The sequence below is a fragment of the Stenella coeruleoalba genome (assembly GCF_951394435.1).
Source record: "Stenella coeruleoalba genome assembly, chromosome: 11".
In the NCBI taxonomy this organism is placed as follows: domain Eukaryota; kingdom Metazoa; phylum Chordata; class Mammalia; order Artiodactyla; family Delphinidae; genus Stenella; species Stenella coeruleoalba.
The window spans coordinates 61336958-61356961 of record NC_137157.1 but is presented as its reverse complement, the minus strand read 5'-3'; the positions used below and the strand labels follow the sequence as shown (position 1 = coordinate 61356961).

Below are 20004 nucleotides of genomic sequence, written 5' to 3'. Positions count from 1 at the left end.
GGTAGAGCATGCTGTGTCCCTGCCCTCCCCCTCAGGCCAGTTACAGCCCTCTCCTCTCCCACGGGGAGGTGGGGCCTGCTAGTCAGGAGCTGGAGGGATCTCCCCTGGAGAGGGGCCCCACCTCCTTCCCAGGTTCATAGGGCACACTGCAGTCCCTGCATCAGCTGAGCTACACATGACGGAAGGCCTGGGGGACTGGGGGAAGGTATGGGTTTTGAATCAGAGAGACCTGGGTTTGAATCCAGGTTCAAACACTTACGATGTGAGCCTGAGCACGCTGCCTAACCTCACTGAAGCTCAATTTCTCCACCTGTTAAAGGGCATGACATATGCCTTGCAGAATGGCCACGAGGATTTAAAAAGATAACATAAGTACACAGTCCAGCGTCGGATATAAAGTAGAAGGATAAATGGTACAATTAGGAACCTGAGCAGTGGCCCAACCTTGCTGAGTGAATCCGAACAAGTCACTTCCCCTTGGGGTTGGGGGAATGTGAAGAATGTTCCAGCTCTGATATGACAGACTGGTCCTTATGCCATTTCCTCTCTGTCCCCACTGGGGGCAGAGCCAGCCCCTTCTCCGTGCTTTATGCACTGTCTTGTGTAGCCCTCACAACAGCCCAATGAGAAATACTACTGTCATCATCCCCATTTGGCAGATGAAGAGACTGAGGTACAGAGAGGTTAATACATCCCTAAGGTCACACAGCTGTCACCCAGGGGAGCAGGATTCAGACCCCAGCAGTCTAACTGCAGGGCCCAGGCCCTGACCTCTTGGCTGCACTATCTCCCTGGTCTAGCCCTTGGTACTCACAGCAAGAGAAGAGCCTGAGGCCATGACACAGCCTCCACCAAGGCTGTTTCCTTGGCCCTGAGGAAACGTGTTTCGGTGTTTGCCCGGGAATGTGGCTATGCTTCAAGTGCTGTATGCTCACCCTTCAAACCTGCAGTTGGAAGCATCTCCCCCTGGGGGATCCCAAGTTAACTGTGCCCCACACGCAGAAGAATATGTGCCCTCTCACTGCAAGACAGCCCGAGTAGAGCTGTCCCTTTCACCCGCAACCTTGCCATCTGATAAACACTCACACCCCTAGGCTGGGCAGACAGTTCCTTATTTGGGTGTGTGGGCTTCGCTGGGGGTGGCTGGGACTCTGTGGAGAAAACGCCACTTTTTGAAACTGCACCCTTTGGGGAGCAAAGGAGGTCAGGCTCCTGAAGCAACTCTTTCTCTGCAGACCCTTGGAGGCTGGAACTCCATTTGACTCCACACACACAGTGCAGTCCTTCAAACTCATAGGTGGTCAATAAATAGTAACAAAGAATTGCTGGATGGAGGGGGAGGAAAGAATTCTATGAAACCCTCCCCTCACTTGTAGGAAGTCTTCCAGGATCAAAGAGGGAAGTGATTGGGCCTTTACAAATGGCCAAGGCACTCAATGCACTGATTTCAGTCCTCGTGGGCCTCTCCGATCCCCGTGGACCAGGCCCAGGACACTCCGTGCATCAGGTCTGACACAGGCTGTGATAGTGTGATTTACGATAAGAAATATATACGGGTGGGCCCGAACGAACTTTTTGGCCAGCCCAATATTTAGTCTTCATCCTCTGTTCCTGACTCACAGCTCCCCAGACCCTTGGAATTTCCTAAGCATAAGAGTGACGGGAGCATCTTTCATTATAATATTTGCTCTCTTGTCCGAGTTCCTGAAATAGCTTCAGAGCAATAAAGACGAAATTGGTCTCCTGTGATTCCTAACATGTCCCTTTCAACCACACCTGAGTTTATGTTAATGAGGTGATTTTGGGAAAGCTCCTAGGAAACCTAAAGATGAAGCCTGCTTGCAAGGGGAAGCAGCCATGATTAGAGGGTTGGAACTTTCAGCGCCCCCCACCCCACCTTCCAGGGAAAGGAGAGGCGCTGGAGATTGAGCTCCATCGCCAGTGGCCAACGGCCTAATCGCTGTTGGCTGTGTAAGAGGCCTCCACACAAACCCCAGAGGACGGGGTTGGGAGAGCTTCTGGGCTGGTGAACACGTGGAGGTTCTGGGAGGGTGGCTGCTGGGAAAGGGCAAGGAAGCGCCATGCATCTTCCCATATACCTGCCTTATGCGTCTCTTCCATCCCGCTGTTACTGACTTAAATCCTTTCATAATAAACCAGTAATCTAGTAAGTAAACTGGTTTCTTGAGCTCCATGAGCAACTCTAGCAAATTAATCGAACTGCAGGAGGGGGTCGTGGGAACCTCTGATTTACACCCCACACTGGTCAGAAGCACAGATAACAGCCCAGACTCGTGACTGGCATCTGAAGGGGGCAGTCTTGTAGGACTGGGCCCTTAACCCGTGGGAGCTGCCGCTACCTCCAGTAGATTGTGTCAGGATTGAGTTAAATATGGAGGACACCCAGCTGGTGTCCCAGAACTGGCTGGTGTGTGGAAAACCCACAGTTCTGGTGTTGGAAGTGAAGCAGTGTGAGAGGAAGGGGGACACACAGGAGGAGTGTTTCTCCCTCACACACGCCTCCACCCTCATTCTGACATCAAGAGGCAGCAGACGCCCTGAGCTGTCCCTACGTGACCACGGGCAAGACACTAACCTCTCCAAGCCTCACTTTCTTCAGCGTCAAATGAGATGCTGTTGATGATGGACAGCAAACTTGCTCTCACTAGGAACCCTTTAAATGAGTTTTATACAGGCTGAGGTGGGAAGGGACCCCAACCATGCAGTGTCAACACCCCTCTCCGACTCCGTAAGGGGGCCCCTAACATGCCCTCCCCATCTCACAGAAGTTCTCTGGTTCAGAATTCCCTGACCCACAGGGCTGGGGGCGGGGCAGGAAGGAGGGGCAGCTGTGTGGTGTCTCCAGTCCTGGGTGGAGAAGGGCCGATGTCACCCTCCCGGGCCAGCTCCTCGGGCTCTATTATCTCAGCCTGGGACAAAGGGGCTGGAGTGGAGAATCCCATTGTTGGGCCTCGTATGGAAATCTCATTAATCTATTCACCACGGCTCCCACAGGCCTTTTGTCCCAGGCTTTTTGTCTCTCGCTCACAACTGATGCCCCGGGGGTCTCTGGCTGCCTGGCAGAGCTTGAAGGGGACAGTTCCCCCATCCACTGGGCCCTGCCCCCTCGTGCCAACCCCCAGTTACTGCAAGAGGGGAGGAGAGGGAGGGCACCCGGGAGCCTCTGGAGGACAGGACAGGTCACCTGCCTCAGGCCTTGCACCCACCATCTAGGAAGCTGTCCCCCCAGCGCAGCTGGACCCCCAGCACCCCGCCCTAGACACAGGGCCTAGCATGGGTCGGGCTCAGTAAGTGTTTAGGGGATGAACCAGAAGAGGCCAGAGAGGCAGCTACAAAACTCTGCGCCACAAGGGCGGCAGCCCAATTTCTTCAGGTTCACAGTCTTGTTTCCGTCCAGCCAGCAAACACTTTCATATACCTTCAGAGTGCCAGCCACTGAGCAACAGCTGTCACAGGGGCAAAACCGGACCCAGCCCTTCCTTGCAACTCTACCGTCTCACAGGGAAGATGAGGTGAAAGTGGTTATGGCCATAGGAAAGAAAAGAAGAGAAAAGAAAGGAAAGGAAGAGGGATGGAGAGAAAGAAAAAGAAAGAAAGAAGGGAAGGAAGGGAAGGAAAGAATGAAAGAGCAAGAAAGAAAAGAAAAGAATGAACACTGGCAGTTGGGAGGCTGTGGAGCCTGTTTTCGGTGGGCAATCAGGGCGGCACCTAAAATGGGTCTCTGTGGACAGAAAGCACTGGGGTGTGTTCGCCACGGAGCTGAGCAGGGAGTGCCGGCACACCCGTGTCATCACTCACCACCCAACACCCCACCTAAGTAGATAGTATTTACAGACGATAAAACTGAGTCCCAGGGAGGAGGTCCTGCTTGCCCAAGGTCAGAAAGAGGGCCTCCTCCTGCTGGCCAGTGTTTTCGCACCTCCACAGGCTCCGGTAAGGCAAGGATACAAATGGGGGAGCAGACCCCGGAGGGGAGCAGGGGTCCACCCAGCAGATCTCAACACTCCCCTCCATGTCCCTAAACTCACTCCTTGGCTGGAAAAATGGTGGAGAACTGGAGCTGGGGAAGGGGGAAGGGAGAGCCATAGGGAGATGAGGAAGGGGTCACGTGCCAGGAGGTGGGAATGGTCGGAGCCAAAAGACACCTGGGAAACGGCCCTGCTCAGTCCAGCCTACAGGGCTTTGCTCACCCAGGTCTACTCACTGGAAAGCTCTCCCTGTGCCAACTAGCTCGTTCCCATCTTTCAAGGCCCACGGCAGGTCCCTCCTCCTTCACGCATCCTCCTTGGCCACTCCAGCCCTAACTGACCCCTTGCCTTTCGGGGAGAGCTGGAGGAAGCCCCTCCTGGCAGTAAGAACACAGGCTGTTCTTCCTCTTGCGCCCGGATCCCGTCCCCTTTCGATGCCCAGGGACCGTGTTCCCTCAAGTCTCCCCTGTCCTGCATGACCAGCTTCCCCCTCTACTGGGTCATCCTCATCAGCCCACCAACGTGCTGCTCCTTCTCCCATCTTGGGGTCGGGGGAGCTCAAGAGGGTCTCTTGATCCCCTTCCAACTACATCCTATTGCACTCTGCTTGCTTTTTACCAAAATCAAAAACAAAACAAAAACAAGAAAGAGTTTAAAAGATGCCTATGCTACAAGTTCTGCTTCCTCCCCTCCCATTCTCTCTTGAACGCCCTCCATCCAGGCTTTCACACCCAGCGTTCCAGCTGTCTGCGTGCGCGTTGTTAAGTCTGACCGTCAGTCAGATGGCCAGTCCTCAGCTCAGCGGCATTGGACTCAGCCGGTCCCCCTTCCTTCCTGAAGCTTCTTCACTGGGCGCCCCGCCCCCTCTCCTCCTCCACCTCTTTCAGACCCTCCTTTCACCCCTCCCCTCCGAGCCTTGCTGAGCCCAGGGCTCAGTCCTTGGAGGCTTCTCTCCACATTAACTCCTTGGAGACCCCACCCAGGCTCACGGCCTTGACCATCGGCTGTGCACTGAGGATTCTCCAGCCTAGCTCCCCCCCATGCACACCCCACTGGCATAGTCAACCTTCTTCCTGACCCCGCCCCGCTTAAATGTCTAATGGACACAATTGACATGTCCAAAAATCAAACTTCTGACTTTCTCACCCAGCCCCGACCTACCCACCACCCACTACTCCCACCCTGGGTCTTCCCCACCTCAGGAAACGGCAGCCTCATCCCTTCTAGGTGCTCAGGCCAGAAACCTTGGGGTCACTTCTAACTTCTCTCTTTCACACCTCAGACCAGCAAATCAGACTGTCCCCAGCTTCCAAATCTATCCGAACTGCAGCCACCTCTCACCACTCCGGCGACATCTCTTACCCAGAGGACGGCAGCGGCCTCCCATTCTCCCCTCCCCATGTCCACTCTTGTGCCCCACTCTCTAGTCGCAACGCAGTAGCCACAGGACCTTTGAAAACATGTCTGAGCATGTCATTCTTCTGCCCAGAAGCTTCCAGAGGCTCCCATCTCACTGGGAAGAAAAGCCAGAGTCCTCCTAGTAGCCGACCTCATCCCACCCATCTGCTTCCCCTCCCCTCCGGGCCTCCCCTCCCGCCACTGTCCCCTGGCACCTCCCCTCCAGTCACACTGGCTTCCTCACTGCTCCCCGCACACTGGCTTTGCTCCCGCCTCAGAGGCCCTGGCCTTGCTGCACTCTGTGCCTGAAACACTCTTTCCCCAGGCCTCTGCACGGCTCACACCTTCACTCACTCCAGGCCTCTGCTCAACTGTCACCTCATCAGACCTGACCCCCCAACCTGATGTCCTCTGTAGCACTCATCATAATCTGACCTACTTGTGGCTTTATCTTCTTGTACCCATTGGAAAGTTACATGAAAGCAGGTACTTGGTTTTGTTCACTGTCTTATCCCAAGCACCTAGGACAGTACCTAGCGCACAGTAAGTTCTTAATAGACTCTGTAGAGTGGATGGATGGATGGATGGATGGATGAGCAAAGAGGCTTGAAAGTGCTTCTGCGTCCAAATAAAGAAAAAAACCCAGGTGACTAAATTTGAGCCCACGTGAGCTGTTGAGGGTGGCAAGAGGCAAAGCCAGGGAATTACTTCAGGAGTGGACGGGGAGGGATTGCCTGGAAGGGGAATCCGTGTCTGTGAGCACCAGAGGAAATACCCAGCCCTGATCTGGCTGGAGCCGAAGGACACCCAGCCTCCCAGGGACCCCACCTGGCCTTCCTTTTTTTTTTTTTTTTTCTTTTTCCCCCCAAAATTCTTCCTCCTCCTCTCTTCCCCCAGCCAGGCCTCTGGGAGAGGACAAAAGGGGCAATGGAATTCCCATCAAAGGCCACCGGACACATGGTAAAGAGATCAGGGCCCTTGGGATCCTGCTTCCTCAAGGTAGTAAGGCCTCCCCGCCAGTCTGGCTCCTCTCTGGGATGGGGGTGGCAGGGGGCGTGGGGTGTGCTCTGGCCCTGGACTCCTCATATGTCAAATGCCAAACAGCAGGAGGCCGGCCAAGCAGCCCCCATCTGGGCTGTGTGTGTGCACACGCGCTGGGGGGAGGGGAGAGTGCAGAAATCCCTGCTTGTGTCCGCGGTCAGGGCCACAGACAAGCTGTGACCATCTGTTGTCGTCTTGAGAGGCCAGGCCAGGGGCCGAGCACCCTTGAGGATAAACCTTCCCTTTCTCCCGGCCTTCTAGTGTTTGCAGAGAACTTGAATAATTACCATTCAGTTTCATCCTCACGACTTCCCTGATAGATAAACATATTCTCCCCATTTTACAGAAGAGGAAATGGAGGCTCAGAGAAGGGAGAGTGATTCTCCCAAGGCCACAACAGCTAGTAAGAGGGGAAGCTGAGATTCTCAGCCCATGCTGCCAGCCCCTCCCTATCTCAGCCTTGGCTAAGGTGCCTGGGTGCCAAACACAGGGCCCCCTCAGGGCGAGGCTCTCAGGCACAGCTCCAGCCCAAGCCTGCTCCCTATCCCCTCTTCCAGGAAGCCTTCTAGGACTGACACCCCCAAGGAAGTTCTAAGATGCTTCAAAGTCTAGAGCTCTATACAGCCACTCCTTTCCCACCCTGGGCTCTTGGTCTGTCCCTGGGTATTGGGCCCCCTCACCGGCCAGGACCTCTTAAGGGCCGCTCGGTCACCCACCCGCACTGGGGCGGGGGTGCTCTGACAGACTGGGGAGGGGGCACCGCACGCTGCGAACAACCCCGCCTAAGGTCACACAGGCAGGAAGGGATCTGCACCCAAGAGCCTGGCTTCCACCTCTGAACACAGCCTCTAATCCTGTGCTGCCCACATCGCAGCTGCTAGCCACAGGGAGCTATTTAAATTCATTAAAATGTATTATTTAGAATTAAATCACTTATAATGACTTATTAATTATTTAAAAATAAAAAATGTCTTGTTAAAGTGAAATTCAATTAAAGGAATTTCCTCGACAACACTAGCCACACTCCAAGCTCTCACTGGCCACACGCGGTAGTGGCACCTGCGTGGTCAGCACGGACGCAGAGCATCCCCACCACTGCAGGAAGTTCCATGGGAACTGTGCTGCTCTCATCCCAGCCAGGACTTGCTTCTGCAGCCGGGGTGCTTCCCACTACAGCTGGAGCCTCCGCTGCTTTCTCTTGAACTTGAACGGAGTCTCACTTCTTAGGGTCTCCAGGTAAGACATCCCTAGGACTCGGATTCCGTTCCTCAGGACTCCAGCTTCCCCAGGAGCCGGGGAGGGAGGGCAGATGAGCTGAACCCACCACCCCGCCAGCCCAACCTGTCCCGTCTGCCACCAGCAGAGGAGGGGCAGGCTGAAGAGGAGAGGACAGTAGGACAGGGCAGTTTGTCATCTGGCCCTCCAGGCTCTGCCTCCTTCCCTCCCCCATCAGCTGCTTAACACCCATCCCCCCTCGCCTACCATCCTCATCCTCATTAAATCCCATGGACAGATGGGGGCCGGCAGGGAAAAACGTGATCACTGTGAAAGCACTCTTCAGTGCAACAGAGTCTGGGGGTCACAGCTGTGTCCCCTGAGGTCTGGCCAGTCCTTCATGCCCGCCCTTGTGTCAGCAGTGAGAGAAGGGGGGGTACTTAGGAATCTTAGGGGGAGATTTAGGAATCTGTAGATGCTGGATTATTCTAGCAGACACAACCCCAGTTAAAAACGCAGTCAGTCATGTGGTCACTCATCCATTCAGCGCACACTGAATAAGTCCCACCACGTCAAGAGGTAATAAGAGGATGTAAAGATGGACAGGTGGGCTCCCTAACCAGCTTGACCAGGTAGGGACGTGGCTTATTCTGGACTTAATCCTCGTTCCAGGCTAGATGAAGATCCTTTGTCTCTGCCCAGTGGTCTGAGCAGGATGGACAGCCCCCCCCAAACTCCCCCCAAACAGGCGCACAGCACGTGTGTGCGCTCGCGCGTGCGCACGCGCGCGCACACACACACACACACACACACACACACACACACTCCCAGCTGCCGCCATGAACTCCCTCCCATGGTCTTTCTAGCCAATCACAGCACTGAAGGGTAAGTCCCACTGCCCAGCGGCCCCCAGGGAGTGTATTAACACATTTGAACCACTCAACCTGCAACGACAAAGCCTGGGGCCTTGGGAGGAGACACAGCAGGAGGGGAGGGGGGCCTGTGGGGAGCTGTCCTCCCTCCTCTCCCGGGGGAAAGCTCAGGACTAAATTAAGCATTCTGGGGCACAGAGGAATTTGGGGGCCCCAGCTCCAGCAGTGAATAAGCGATCCACAAAAATCCCAATTTACACACTCACTGATCAAACGGCCCATCTACTCCCCTAGGAACTTGGGCACGGCTCCTGGGCTTTCCCCTCTCTTGCAGAAGGTCCTGGGGTGCCAGACCCAGGACAGGGCAGCCAACGCTTTATCTGAAGACTCAGTCCCACCCCCAATCCCCATGAGGCACATCCACCCCCAGGGCTTGGGGACCTGCCTGTACCCACTGCGATCTGGCTGACTGTGGTGGGACTCACCAGGTCTGCCCTCTATGCATGACAGCTCTTTTTCCCTCCTGTGCTGCCCCGGGGCTGCCGGGGCTGCCTTCAGCCTCATCAGAGCTGCTAATCACTTTTCCAGCTCTGAAGCCCTACTCTCCTGCCCACTCCCTTCTTTCCGACAGCCCCTCCATGTTTTCTCTTGACCCTCATCCTGGTGGCTGTAGCTGCTGGGAGATGCTCTAAGCCCTCTCCTTCCAGCCACACAATCTCACCCCTTCCGCAGGCTGGGAAGATATCCAGAAACACAGGGCAAGGAATACGGGTTTCCTATCCCCAATTCATCTATCTCCCTGGAGACAGCAGGTAGAGAGAACTGGCCTACTTATCACCCTTCCCCCTTCCCCCAAAGAAAACTCAATTTGTCTCCACCTACCTCGATTTTGTTTGCTTTATTTAGGCTGCCTGAAATTTCAGGAACAGAAAACCATTCTGGTTAACAGGCATCCTCTTGTAAGCTACCTACAGCTCTGGGAGGTTCCGGGCTATCAACCACTCGGCCCTCAATGAAGGTTAGCAAAGCCGATTGGCTTCTCTCCATGCCTGCTTGAGAGTGGCCCTACTGGGCAAGTAGAATTTTCATCAAGGCCAAGTAAAGTGAGTCTTCGGGGCTGGTAACTGCGTTAAGGGCAGCACAGCCCACCCTACTACGCCCTCTTCTCACTACCTGAGCTGTGTTGGAGCAGGTTAGTGGGGGCTTTAACTGCTGGGCCCTGGGACAGGACACAAAGGGAGGGAGGGCTCACCCTATGTCCATGCTTTCCGGAGGACTTGGTGGGTCAGGCTGCTATCTCCCAGAGGCCATTGCCTCCTGGACCCGGAGCTCGATCTCCATGACGTCACTGAGTGCCCCCAACAGACTGCTAGGAGGGGTTTATAGTGCGAGCCCACTGGACAGCAGGACACACTCCTTCCCTTCTTCCTCCTTTCCTCACCTTCACTGGCTGCTCCCAGGGACCCTCAAATGCAGCCTGGACTCACTGGTGACTTCAGTTAGGCAGGTGTCTGAAGACTGCCATTGGGGCTGGGGGTCTCTGAGCCCACCCTGGCAAGCCCAGGGGTCCTTCTGGAGGTCACAGTCCCACCTCCTTCCTAGGGCTCAGATGATGCATGGAGTGGGTCAGCCTCTGAGATGTGGGGCAAGTGTCTCAACCTCTCTGTTTCCTCCGGTGTGAAATGGGGGAACCAGCATGTCCCAGCGTGCCCCCACGCTGGCATGAGGGCAGTGAAGGAAGGGTGGTACTCTCAAGAGTGGCTGGAGGGAGCCAGGGGATGGGGCAAGACACCAGGCCTGGCTCTGACTTGGCTCCCAAGAGGGCTGGCCAAGCACTTCAGCCTGAAAAAGGCGGGGTCGGGGAGACACTCTGGCACAGAAGGATCCAATGCGCTTGAGAGACCCCTAGGAGAGAAGGGCATTTTCCAAGCTGGGCCCCAGAATGGAGGCATCACCCTGCAGTGTAAGGCCCCTGTCCTGCCCCTCTCGACTGCTGGCTGGGACTGTGGGGGGAACCGAGTCCCAGACCACGGCTTCCCTGGATGTCCTGCCTGAACCCTGGCCCTGCTGCCCTGTGTCCTAGAGCACCTCTCACCCACTCCTCCTCTGCCAATAGAAGGAGCCCCAGTGCCCTGCCCCTCTCTGCCCTCTGTCCAACTTAGAAAATGCCCAGATAATGTCACATGCCCCTTCTGGTCCCTCTTGGGAACCCGCACCGTGCCAGACCCAACTTCCTCCCGAGCCACACTTTTCCTGTCCCTGGGAGTCTTGGGGCGCACTCGGCCTCTCAACACAGAGTGGGCACAGCAGCGGGCACTGGCGGAGGAGGCTGTGGTCACGGCGGCTACTGGCCAGCTCCGGCAGCCCTGCTCCCCGGGGCTGGGTGAACCCTCCTAGTGCCTGTCTCCTCGTGGATCTGCGTCTGGGGCCCTTCGTCCCTTGGGACTTGGCCCTGCATGGCTGTGGGAGGGGGAGGAGGTCAGGGCTCTTGACCAGTGTTCAGTCGTAGGCCCCTTCTGCAATCTAGTAAACCTTGCAGCCTGTTCTCAAAAGTATTTGTCAGCGTATGAGATAAAAATACACAAGAGAAAACAAAGGTGTAACTATATATCGTGACAGATGTTAGCTAGACTTATTGCGGTGACCATTTCATGCTATATACAAAAATCAAATCATTGTGTTGTACACCTGAAACTAATGTTATATGTCAGTGATACCTCAGTTAAGAAACCAATAACACATGGGACTACTTTGTCAATTATACCTTAATAAACCTGGGCAGGGGGTAGAATTTTTTAAATATTCAATACACGGGGCTACAAAGGGAATTAATGACATTGGAATACAACTCTATTCGTGAGCTCCTCCGGGATCACGGATCACGGGTGTTTAGCCCAAGAGACAAAGGCCCCCTCTCAGACCCCACCCCCTTCCCCCCAGCCAAGCTTAGGATCCAAGGTTGACTTGAGTCAGTTTGGGTGGCATGTGACCTCCGAAAGGCTTAAGCATTAAAGTCTGTGTGATCCTATGTTCCCGGGCCCCAAATATACCCCCCTCCCCGTGCATAGGGGTGTGTGAGAGACACCCCGCACAGGGCCAGAGCAGAGCAGAGGTAAGGGAGCAGGCCCAGGCAGCCTACGCAGGCTTCCCCAGCGGCTGCCTGCCTCTGCCCCCTCCTACTCCCTTCCCAGCCCTGGGGGAGCCGAGCTGAGTAACTCCAGCTATGCAGCCTGGCCGGTCTACCTGGGCGTGAGTGGGCAGGGCTGTCCTCCAGGGGGTGGCCCCCTCCACCTGCGGGGCCACGGGAACAGAAAGAGAAATGGGGGGGGATGGTGCTAGGCGAAAACCAAACAACAACCACAGCAACTCCTGTCTGCTCTGGTCTGGGTCCCCAGCACACGTGCCAAGCACTGCTGTAAGCACGTGAGCGCATGTAATCCTCACAATAACCCCAGGAAGGAAGTACGACTGTTACTCCCATGCTACAGAGGAGGAAACTGAGGCATAGTTAACTCGTCGAAGTCACCAAGCTAGGACATGGTGCTGGGCGGCAGCTCTGTGCAGGCCCTCGGCTCTCCCCCACCCCATCCTCGAATGAGACGAATCTGCCATGAAAGATTTCTGCCTTAATGTTAGCTGTCTGAGAACATGTAGGTTGTCTCTGGAAGTGATAAGCTCCCCATCAGTAGAGGCATTCAACACGAGAGGCTGCCTACAGGGTGGGGCACTCTTGGGCAAGTTGATGGGCTCTTCCTCTCCTCTCTGCAATTTTTCTGGGTCATCCCCACTTACATGTCTAATAGGCACTGCAAACCCAACAAGTCTAAAAGCTGAACTCCTGACCAACCCCACCCCGATGAGGCAGCTCCATCTTTCCCAATTAGGGGCTCAAACCCCAAAACTCTGACCCGAGAGGGCTACAGTATGGAAGATGGTGACAGGAGGATGGGCATCCCACACAGAACACAGGATACCTGGAAAAGGAGCCCCTTCCTAGAGGGGTGAGCGTCTGGCCACCAATGACCTCTGTCTCTCTGAGGAGCTGGGTGGGAGGGGCGATCCCCCCTGGTGGCCAAAGTCCCCCTGGCGCCCCTCTGCCCCAACAGAAACCTCCAGGTAGATTGGGTAGATGTGGAAGAACATGAGGCAGCGGGAGGTGTCTTTTTGCAGTATAACCCGAATCTCGCCAGTTTTCTTTCCCCACTGGTCTGGAAAGAAGAAAAACCACCCCAGACTCTCAAGCATCCAAGGGCCCAACAGGCCAGACAGCAGCAGGTGGACGTTCCCAGTTTCCTAATTCCCACTGTCAACAGGATGGAGCTGCCCCATCGGGGTGGGGTGGGCCGGAGCTCGGTTTTTAGACTTGTTGGGTTTGCAGTGCCTATTAGACATGTAAGTGGGGATGACCCAGAAAAATTGCAGAGAGGAGAGGAAGAGCCCGAATTAGGGCCTCTGTCACCTATGAACAGCCTCCCTCGGGAAAAAGAAGTCTCCTCGGGACTCTGCTGAAGATGCAAGGCCCTGCTGTGAAGGGAGTGGTCTTTTCCCAAGTCTCTCCTCTCCATCCCATCCTGGGTCCTGTCTACCGCTCCCCAGCTCAAGCACCTTCGGAGGCTCCCTCCTACGCAGGGAAAACGAGGAGAGTGGTTCTGAAAGCTCAGCCTGTCCTTTGGCCTATCCGCTGGTCCTTGACTGTCTTGTAAGCTCCTGGAAAGGGGGAGCACATCAGAAATAATGCTTGTTGGATGAAAGCCTGTCCGGATAAAGTATCTGGGCCTGGCTCAGGGCCCTGCTGAGTGTGAGGTGAGTGTAGCAGTGCTTCACGTGGGTACCTGCAGCAAAGCAAACAGCGCCAGGGCTAAGGATGGGATCTGCTCCTTCCAGGCCACACGGGAAGCCGAGGGTTGTTATGGAAGATCCGAGGCAGGAAAGCCCCACTCAGGGGCTGGTATGTAGGTGCCTGGGGAGTTTGTGGGGAGTCTCAGGGGCCCAGGAATCCCGGCCCAGGACCTGGCACGGTGCCAGCACCCAGCAGGTGTTCTACCCAGGTTTGTTAGAATAAAATGCAGCCTCTTTGCCACATCTTCCCATCCATCCCCGATTGATTGATTCCAGCACTGAGCAGGGGATCAGGTGGCTTGAATCTGCCAGGCGGTGAGGGGAGGCAGGGGGGAGGCAGCTTCCACCTCCCGGATTCCAGAGGTAGCCAAGCTGGCTCCCCTCTCACCTACCTCCTGAGCCCCCGCTCCTGCCCTGACTCTACTTCGGAGAGAGCTTCAAAGATGGCCTGGGCAAACCCTGCCCTGGGCCAGAACTTTCACATTCATGTCCCCTTTTTCTCCTTGCTCCTGCGCTGGGAGTTGGTTCTCTGCAGTGGGTACTGAATCACCACGTGGGTCACCAGAGGTAGGCATGTACTTCAGAGACAAAGGACACACTATGTGAAACCAACACCTCTATCACCTACGAACTCACTCACTAGTGTTCTTACCCCCATTTTGCAGATGAAGACATAGAGATACAAACAGAGTATGTGACTTGTCCAGGGCAATTAGACCTGATTAGTGGCAGGGTCACTGCAGCCCAGGGCTTGGCCCCTCGGGTGGGGGGCATGATTGGTCATCATAAATTTGGGATTAGGGCCTACGGAGGTTGGTCCGAGGCCACTGCCTAATGCTACCATTCACTGAGGACACCCCACCCCTCCACCAGTCCCCAAGGTGAATTGCAAAGGCTGACTGTCCACGCCTCCTTACCAAAGGAAAAGAGAGCCAGGCACCTGGATGCCTCCCACTGCAATCCCTTCTCCATTTTCCTGCTGGCCCAAGTAGGAAAATGTCAACATCAACAGCAATCACAGATGTCCCAACTCACGATGGTTTGACTTACAACTCTTTGACTTCACAGTGGTGCGATACGCGTTCAGTAGAAAGCGTACTTTGAATTGTGAATGTTGATCTTTTCCCAGGCTAGCGATCAATATGCAGTACGATCCTCTCTCGTGATGCTGGGCAGTGGCAGTGAGCCGCAGCTCCCGCCGGCTAGCCATGCCATCACGAGGTAAACAACTGATACGAAACAACCATTTTGCGCCCATTAAACCACTGTGTTGTTCACTTTCGGTACAGTCTTCAATAACTTACATGAGATACTGAACACTTTATTATAAAGTACGCTTTGTGTTTGATGATTTTGCCCAACTGTAAGCTCACGGAAGTTTTCCGGTCACCTGTAAGGTAGGCTAGGTTAAGCTATGATGTTCAGTAGGCTAGGTGCATTAAATGTGTTTTTGACTTACAATAATTTTAACTTACGATGGTTTTATCGGGACATAACCCCATCGTAAGTCAAGGAGGATCTGTATAGCCCTGAGCTCTGTCCCCTCCGTTTCTGACCAGGCCCTCACAGGCCCACAGTCCTTCAAGACTGGGACTCAGGGCTTCCGGCCCCTGCCTCATTTAATCCTCACGACAATGTTTATGAGGAGGGCACCATGATTAGTCCCACTTCTCAGATGAGATATAGAATATTTAATAAGCACTATGTACGTAAATATTAGCTATGATTCATCAAGTCGCTTACGAGAGTGCTCAGAGGAGAGCTAGACTCTCTTGCCACGCATCCTTGCTCCTGGGGATGAGTGGGTCCTACAACAAAACAACCCCTGGACCTCCTCTCTCCAGGTGACACAATCAGAGGTGACTAGCCCATACCCCGACCCAGGCAGTGTGAACCTTTCCCGCTCAGAGGCTGGCCCAGCAGCTCCGTCCAATGCCCCTGGTCTCTTGGCTCATCCTGTCCACCTTCCATGGAGACAGCACCACATGGAGGGCAGGAGTGCTGGGCTGCAGGCCCCACTCTGCTCTCAGCACGTCACGGGGGTCTGGATTGGTGGGAGGGTTTCCTGATGTAGGGTTCCCATGGGTGTCACGGGGTCCAAGGACCCTCTAAAGCAGAAGGCAAAGTCTAGTATCGAGTGATGGAAGTGCATTTTTCTGGAGATGGCTTTTGAGGGGTCTGTAAATCAAAAAAAGTTATGCACCCAGGACTGGGTCATCTGGAAGACCCTCCCATTCCTAGTATTCTTGGGCTACATGCATTGAAACATAAACTGCACCCCTCATCCTTCAAGGCCGACCTCAGCACTCAAGCCACTCTGGAAAACTCTAAGATTTCTTGCTTCTTTGACTGCGGCATAAGGCTTGGGACCCACATAGCCTTGTAGGGCCTCTCCTGCTTTGCTCTTCCTCACTAGCCTGCCAGCTCCAAGAAGGGAGCAGGGCCAGCCCAGGGCTGAGATGGCAGAAGGCATCGGTATACCCCATGGTCGGCCTAGTGGGGCTTACCCCAGCCCACAGCCTCTGTCCCCGGGAAGGCAGAGGCTCTCGGGGTTGTGGACCCCAGGTGTACCCGGCCTCAGGTCCACCTCTCTCCACAGCGGCCCTGGAACCTCACTGAGCCATGCTCCCGCAAAGAACCTGGTTTTCATTAAATCGGGTAGAGGAGTCATTAGCCGCCAGCCAAGTCAAGAAGCAGCAGACTTCTGCTAGAAGGCATGGGGAGAGCAAGGGAGACCAGCCTGTCCCCTGCGATCCCTGGCTGACAGAGGTGGGGGGAGGGGGAGGCGGGAAGGCTGGGCTCCTAAGGGTCCAGCAGCTGCAGCAGGAGGAGCTGGGGGTGGAGAGTGGGGGCAGTCTTGGCCCAGATAATAAGCAATTGTTAATGTGATCCATATGGATCCTGACTGGTCTCTCTGTTTAACAGGATGATAATGGCAGGGAAAGAATGCTGGTCTGTGGGGAAAGGAAGGGGCAAAGTCCTCCCCGGACTTGGGGATGGGGGAGGGTCAGCAAATGAGGAGGAGGAAGAGAGCCACCCAGGGGTCTCCCCCCACCCAGGAGCACAGAGTTATTTGCCCGCAAGTGTTCAGATGCCATGCTTTGCAGGCTGCCCTTACAAAACCCCTTTTATTCAGCCCACAAATATTTATGGAGCACCCACAAGGTGCCAGGCATCCCCAGTGGGGACGGGGCGCGGGGAAGTATATGCTCCACCCTGTCCTCCAGGAGGAAAAGCCTAGCGTGGACTCAGCCTCAGAGGCTGACAGGAGGCACAGGTGCAGGGTTAGGAGAACATGTAGGGAGGAGCAAGTGACAAGAGCTGCGGGCTCTGGAGACCGTATATGGAGGACGTGTGGCATCCGAGTTGGGCCTTGAAGAATGAGGAGGTTGTGGAGAGACAGGGACAATGGGAAAGCATTTGGCTGAGGGGACAGCCAGAGCGAAGGCAGAGAGGCGTGAAATTGCGTGGAGAGAGTCTGAGGTCTCAGCAATAAAGCTGCAGCCCAGGCAGGGGAGGGGAGGGGAGGGGCGGGGATTCTTGCTCCATAAAAAGCTGTGGCCATGGATGACCAGGAGGAAGGCAGGAAAGGGCTCTGAGAACAGCACACTCGGGCCTGGTCCCTCTCCTGCCCCGCTCCAGTCGGCGCAGTGGGATTGTCCACTCATGGGATCCCCAGCCCAGCCCAGCCCACCCTCACACCACAGCCCGAGAATCCCGCAGGCCCTCGGAAAGCCAAACTCATCCCTGGGTCTCTCAGCCCTCCTCTTCTTCTCCTGAGGAGACGGGGGGCCCCCTGAAAAGTGGGGGTTATTGGGCCTCCCCCGGAGCAGCTCCACTGCCCCACAGAACTAATTCCCTTTGGCGCAAGAGGGCTTTCCCCCGAGAAGATATTACAGGGAGGGCACGAGGGTCGCTCCTTACAGGGGCGGCTGCTGAGGACACCAGTGGAATCAAGTGGAAATAAATGAAATGGCGTTAAATACGGGAGAGGGGGATTTACGAGGCCTGTCACCCGGTGGAGCGAAGCTGGCCGGCAGGCCCCGCCCCTTTCTCGCCCACCCCAGTTAAGTCCCGTCCCGCCCCCTGCCCCGCCGCTCCCGCGGCCGCCGGGTACCGGCGTGCGGCTGGGTCCCCGCGGCGCTCAGCCACGAGCCGCGCAGCGCGTCCGTCCTCCGGGGTCACAGCGCAGCGGAGGACGGCGCTTGCTCCCGGCTAGGAGCTCCGGGATGGGGGATCTGAGGAACCCCAGCCCGGCCGCTTCCAGGACGATGCACAGGGGTTCAGGTTGGACTCTGGGGCTCCCACCCAGAGCCTCTGGGGCTCCCCTGTGCAGGGTCAGAGTTCTTTGGACCACTGCATCACCTGGCCCACTCCAGCGACTCCACAGGGAAGGCTCTGGGCCCCGAGAACCGAGAAGTTCTCCCGCCCCGCGGAAGCCCAGAGTGGGCTTCAAAACGGATACCCATTCCTCGCTGCCTGGCCGACGGCTGGAGTCCGCTCAGCCGCGGCAGCCCGCGCGGACGACAACACAAACATTCTTCCGTCCTCTATTCTCCTCCAAATTAGGTATCCATGGAGACAGGGCCTGGCAGCCTGACAGCCCCACGGCCTAATCCTGATTTAGTGACCGTCCCTTTAACAGCCCACCCACCCGTCCACCCACCGCTGCGCTCTGGACTCCTGGCTGCCTGTGGACGCAGACTCCAGGCCACTTACACTCGCCCCCGCGTAGACCCCTTCCCAGGCCTCCTCCGCCCAGGGGCCGAGAAGGGGGCGTACATTTGCTGAGCACCTACTGTGTGCCCAACCCTAGCGGAGGACCCTCTATCGAGCGGGTTCCTTAGCAAGGGAATCTCTGTGTAGACAGACCAAGAGAGGGCTCGTGGAGCGGGGAAGTTTAAAGGGCTCTCGGGAGAGAGGGCCGGGAGCTCAGAGGGTCACCCTCGCAGCCTGTAGCGCACGGGTGAAGGTAAGTTGCTTCCTGCAACACCCCGACTCTGAGATGGGGGCTATGCTCTCCCGGGCCAGAAGAGAAGAAAGGCAGGGGTTGGGCGTGAGGGACGCAGGACCCGCAGGGCCCGAAGTGGCCTCAGTCTCCTGTCACTGCCCCGTCACGATGCTGGGGAATCTCCGGGCCTGGAACCCAGTCCCCACCCCCCTCCCTCACACACAGGGGCCGCTGGACAAAGACCTGACGGAGTGGGAGGGGCCTCGGGCCGGCCCTCGGGCTCCGGACACTGGATCCTTCTGGGACCCGAACCCGCAAATTCTGGTTCCCCACCCCCAATCCCGCAGGCTACCCCCAGAGCCTGCTGCTCGCTATTGCTGCAGCCTCCGCACCAAAGGGGGCGGCGAAGAGGGTGCCCGTCGGCTGCGGAGAGGAGAGCCCCTTCTCTGCCCGCCCCCTCCCCCCGGGAAGTGACCCTCGGCTCCCACGCACCCGCTGGGGTCTCTCGCTGGCCTTGCCCTTCGACCCCCGCCTCGCTGAACCCCGCGCCCCGCAGCCCCCGCCCTCTCCGGCCCTCGCACTGCCCCGCGCCCGCGGACAAAGCTCCGGACACCCCGACCGAACGAACGGTCACCACCCCCTGACCCCGGCCCGCCCGCGCGCTCCCGTGCCTGCCCCCGCCGGGCCCGCGGCCCCGTACCTCGGCATCCCGGCCGGGTCCTAGGTGAGTGTGCGCGGCCTGGGGGGGCGTCCGGCCCCGGGGCTGGGGCGCGGGCCGGGGGCGACAGGCCGGGGCTGGGGGGCAGCGGCGCTCACCATCCTGGAGCCGCTACTGCTGCGGCTGCTGCGGCCGCCGCGGGCGGGAGCGGGACTGGGCAGTGGGGGTGGCCGGACAAGGGGCCGTCCCGGCTCCCCCCGCAGGCAGGACCCCCACCCCCACCCCCGCCTCCCCTCGCCCGCCCCCAGCGCCCTCCCTCGCAGGCCTTTGCTCCCCTCCCCTTTCCCTGCTCCTCCCCTCCCCTCGTGCCCCTCCCTTCCCCCCAACTCCCGCCCCTTCCCCGGCCCTCTCCACCCCGGCTGCTTCCCCGCCCTCCCCTCCTCGCCCCCGCCCTGCCCCCACCTCCCCTGGGCTCGCCCGGCCCCTCCTCTCTACCCGCCCGGCCCGGCCCCGCCCCTCTCCTCCCCAGGCTCTAAAATAAATTAGCCACAGAGGGGGAAAAAGAGCAAATGACCCTTGGTGTGGAGTGTCATTGCGCCACTCTCAGGCCCGCTCCCGCCTCTCCCGGGCCGTTGGAGCGGGAAGTTGGGGTGGGGGTGGAGGCCGAGCAGGGTGAGGAGCACTCCCCGAGGTGGGAGGGGTGGGGGCCGGGACTGGGCAATAGGGCGGCCGAGCGTGTCCGCCGGGTGTGAGCGGCTTCCTGGGTCGAAGGGCAAAGGGGAAGACAGCCGGCCCGGCCCGCCCCGTCCGCTAGCCGCCTTCGACCCCCACTCCCTGGACTGCCTCGGCCTCTCAGCCTAAGCCTGGTAGACTCACTCTTTCATTCTCCTCCGCCCCACCCCCCTGCGCCTGCCCGGGATGCAGAGGGTGGGACACACACAGCCCAGCAAGTCCACCGCCCTGCACTAATGCCACTCCGAGTGGGGTGGGTTCGGGGGAGGACCGAGAGCCCTGGAGGTGGGCAGTGGAGAATGCGATGTG

The 20004-nt window shown here is 57.3% G+C and overlaps 1 protein-coding gene across 1 annotated transcript in view; it reads right to left on the bottom strand.

Annotated features, from left to right (window-relative positions):
- The window catches only part of FIGNL2 (fidgetin like 2), a 29250-nt gene extending 10114 nt beyond the window's left edge, over nt 1-19136 (bottom strand). The window contains exon 1 of the mRNA XM_079937622.1: nt 19006-19136. The gene's annotated coding sequence lies outside the window, so the exon portion shown is untranslated. The remainder of the gene's footprint in view (nt 1-19005) is intronic.
- Nucleotides 19137-20004: the final 868 nt, after the last annotated feature.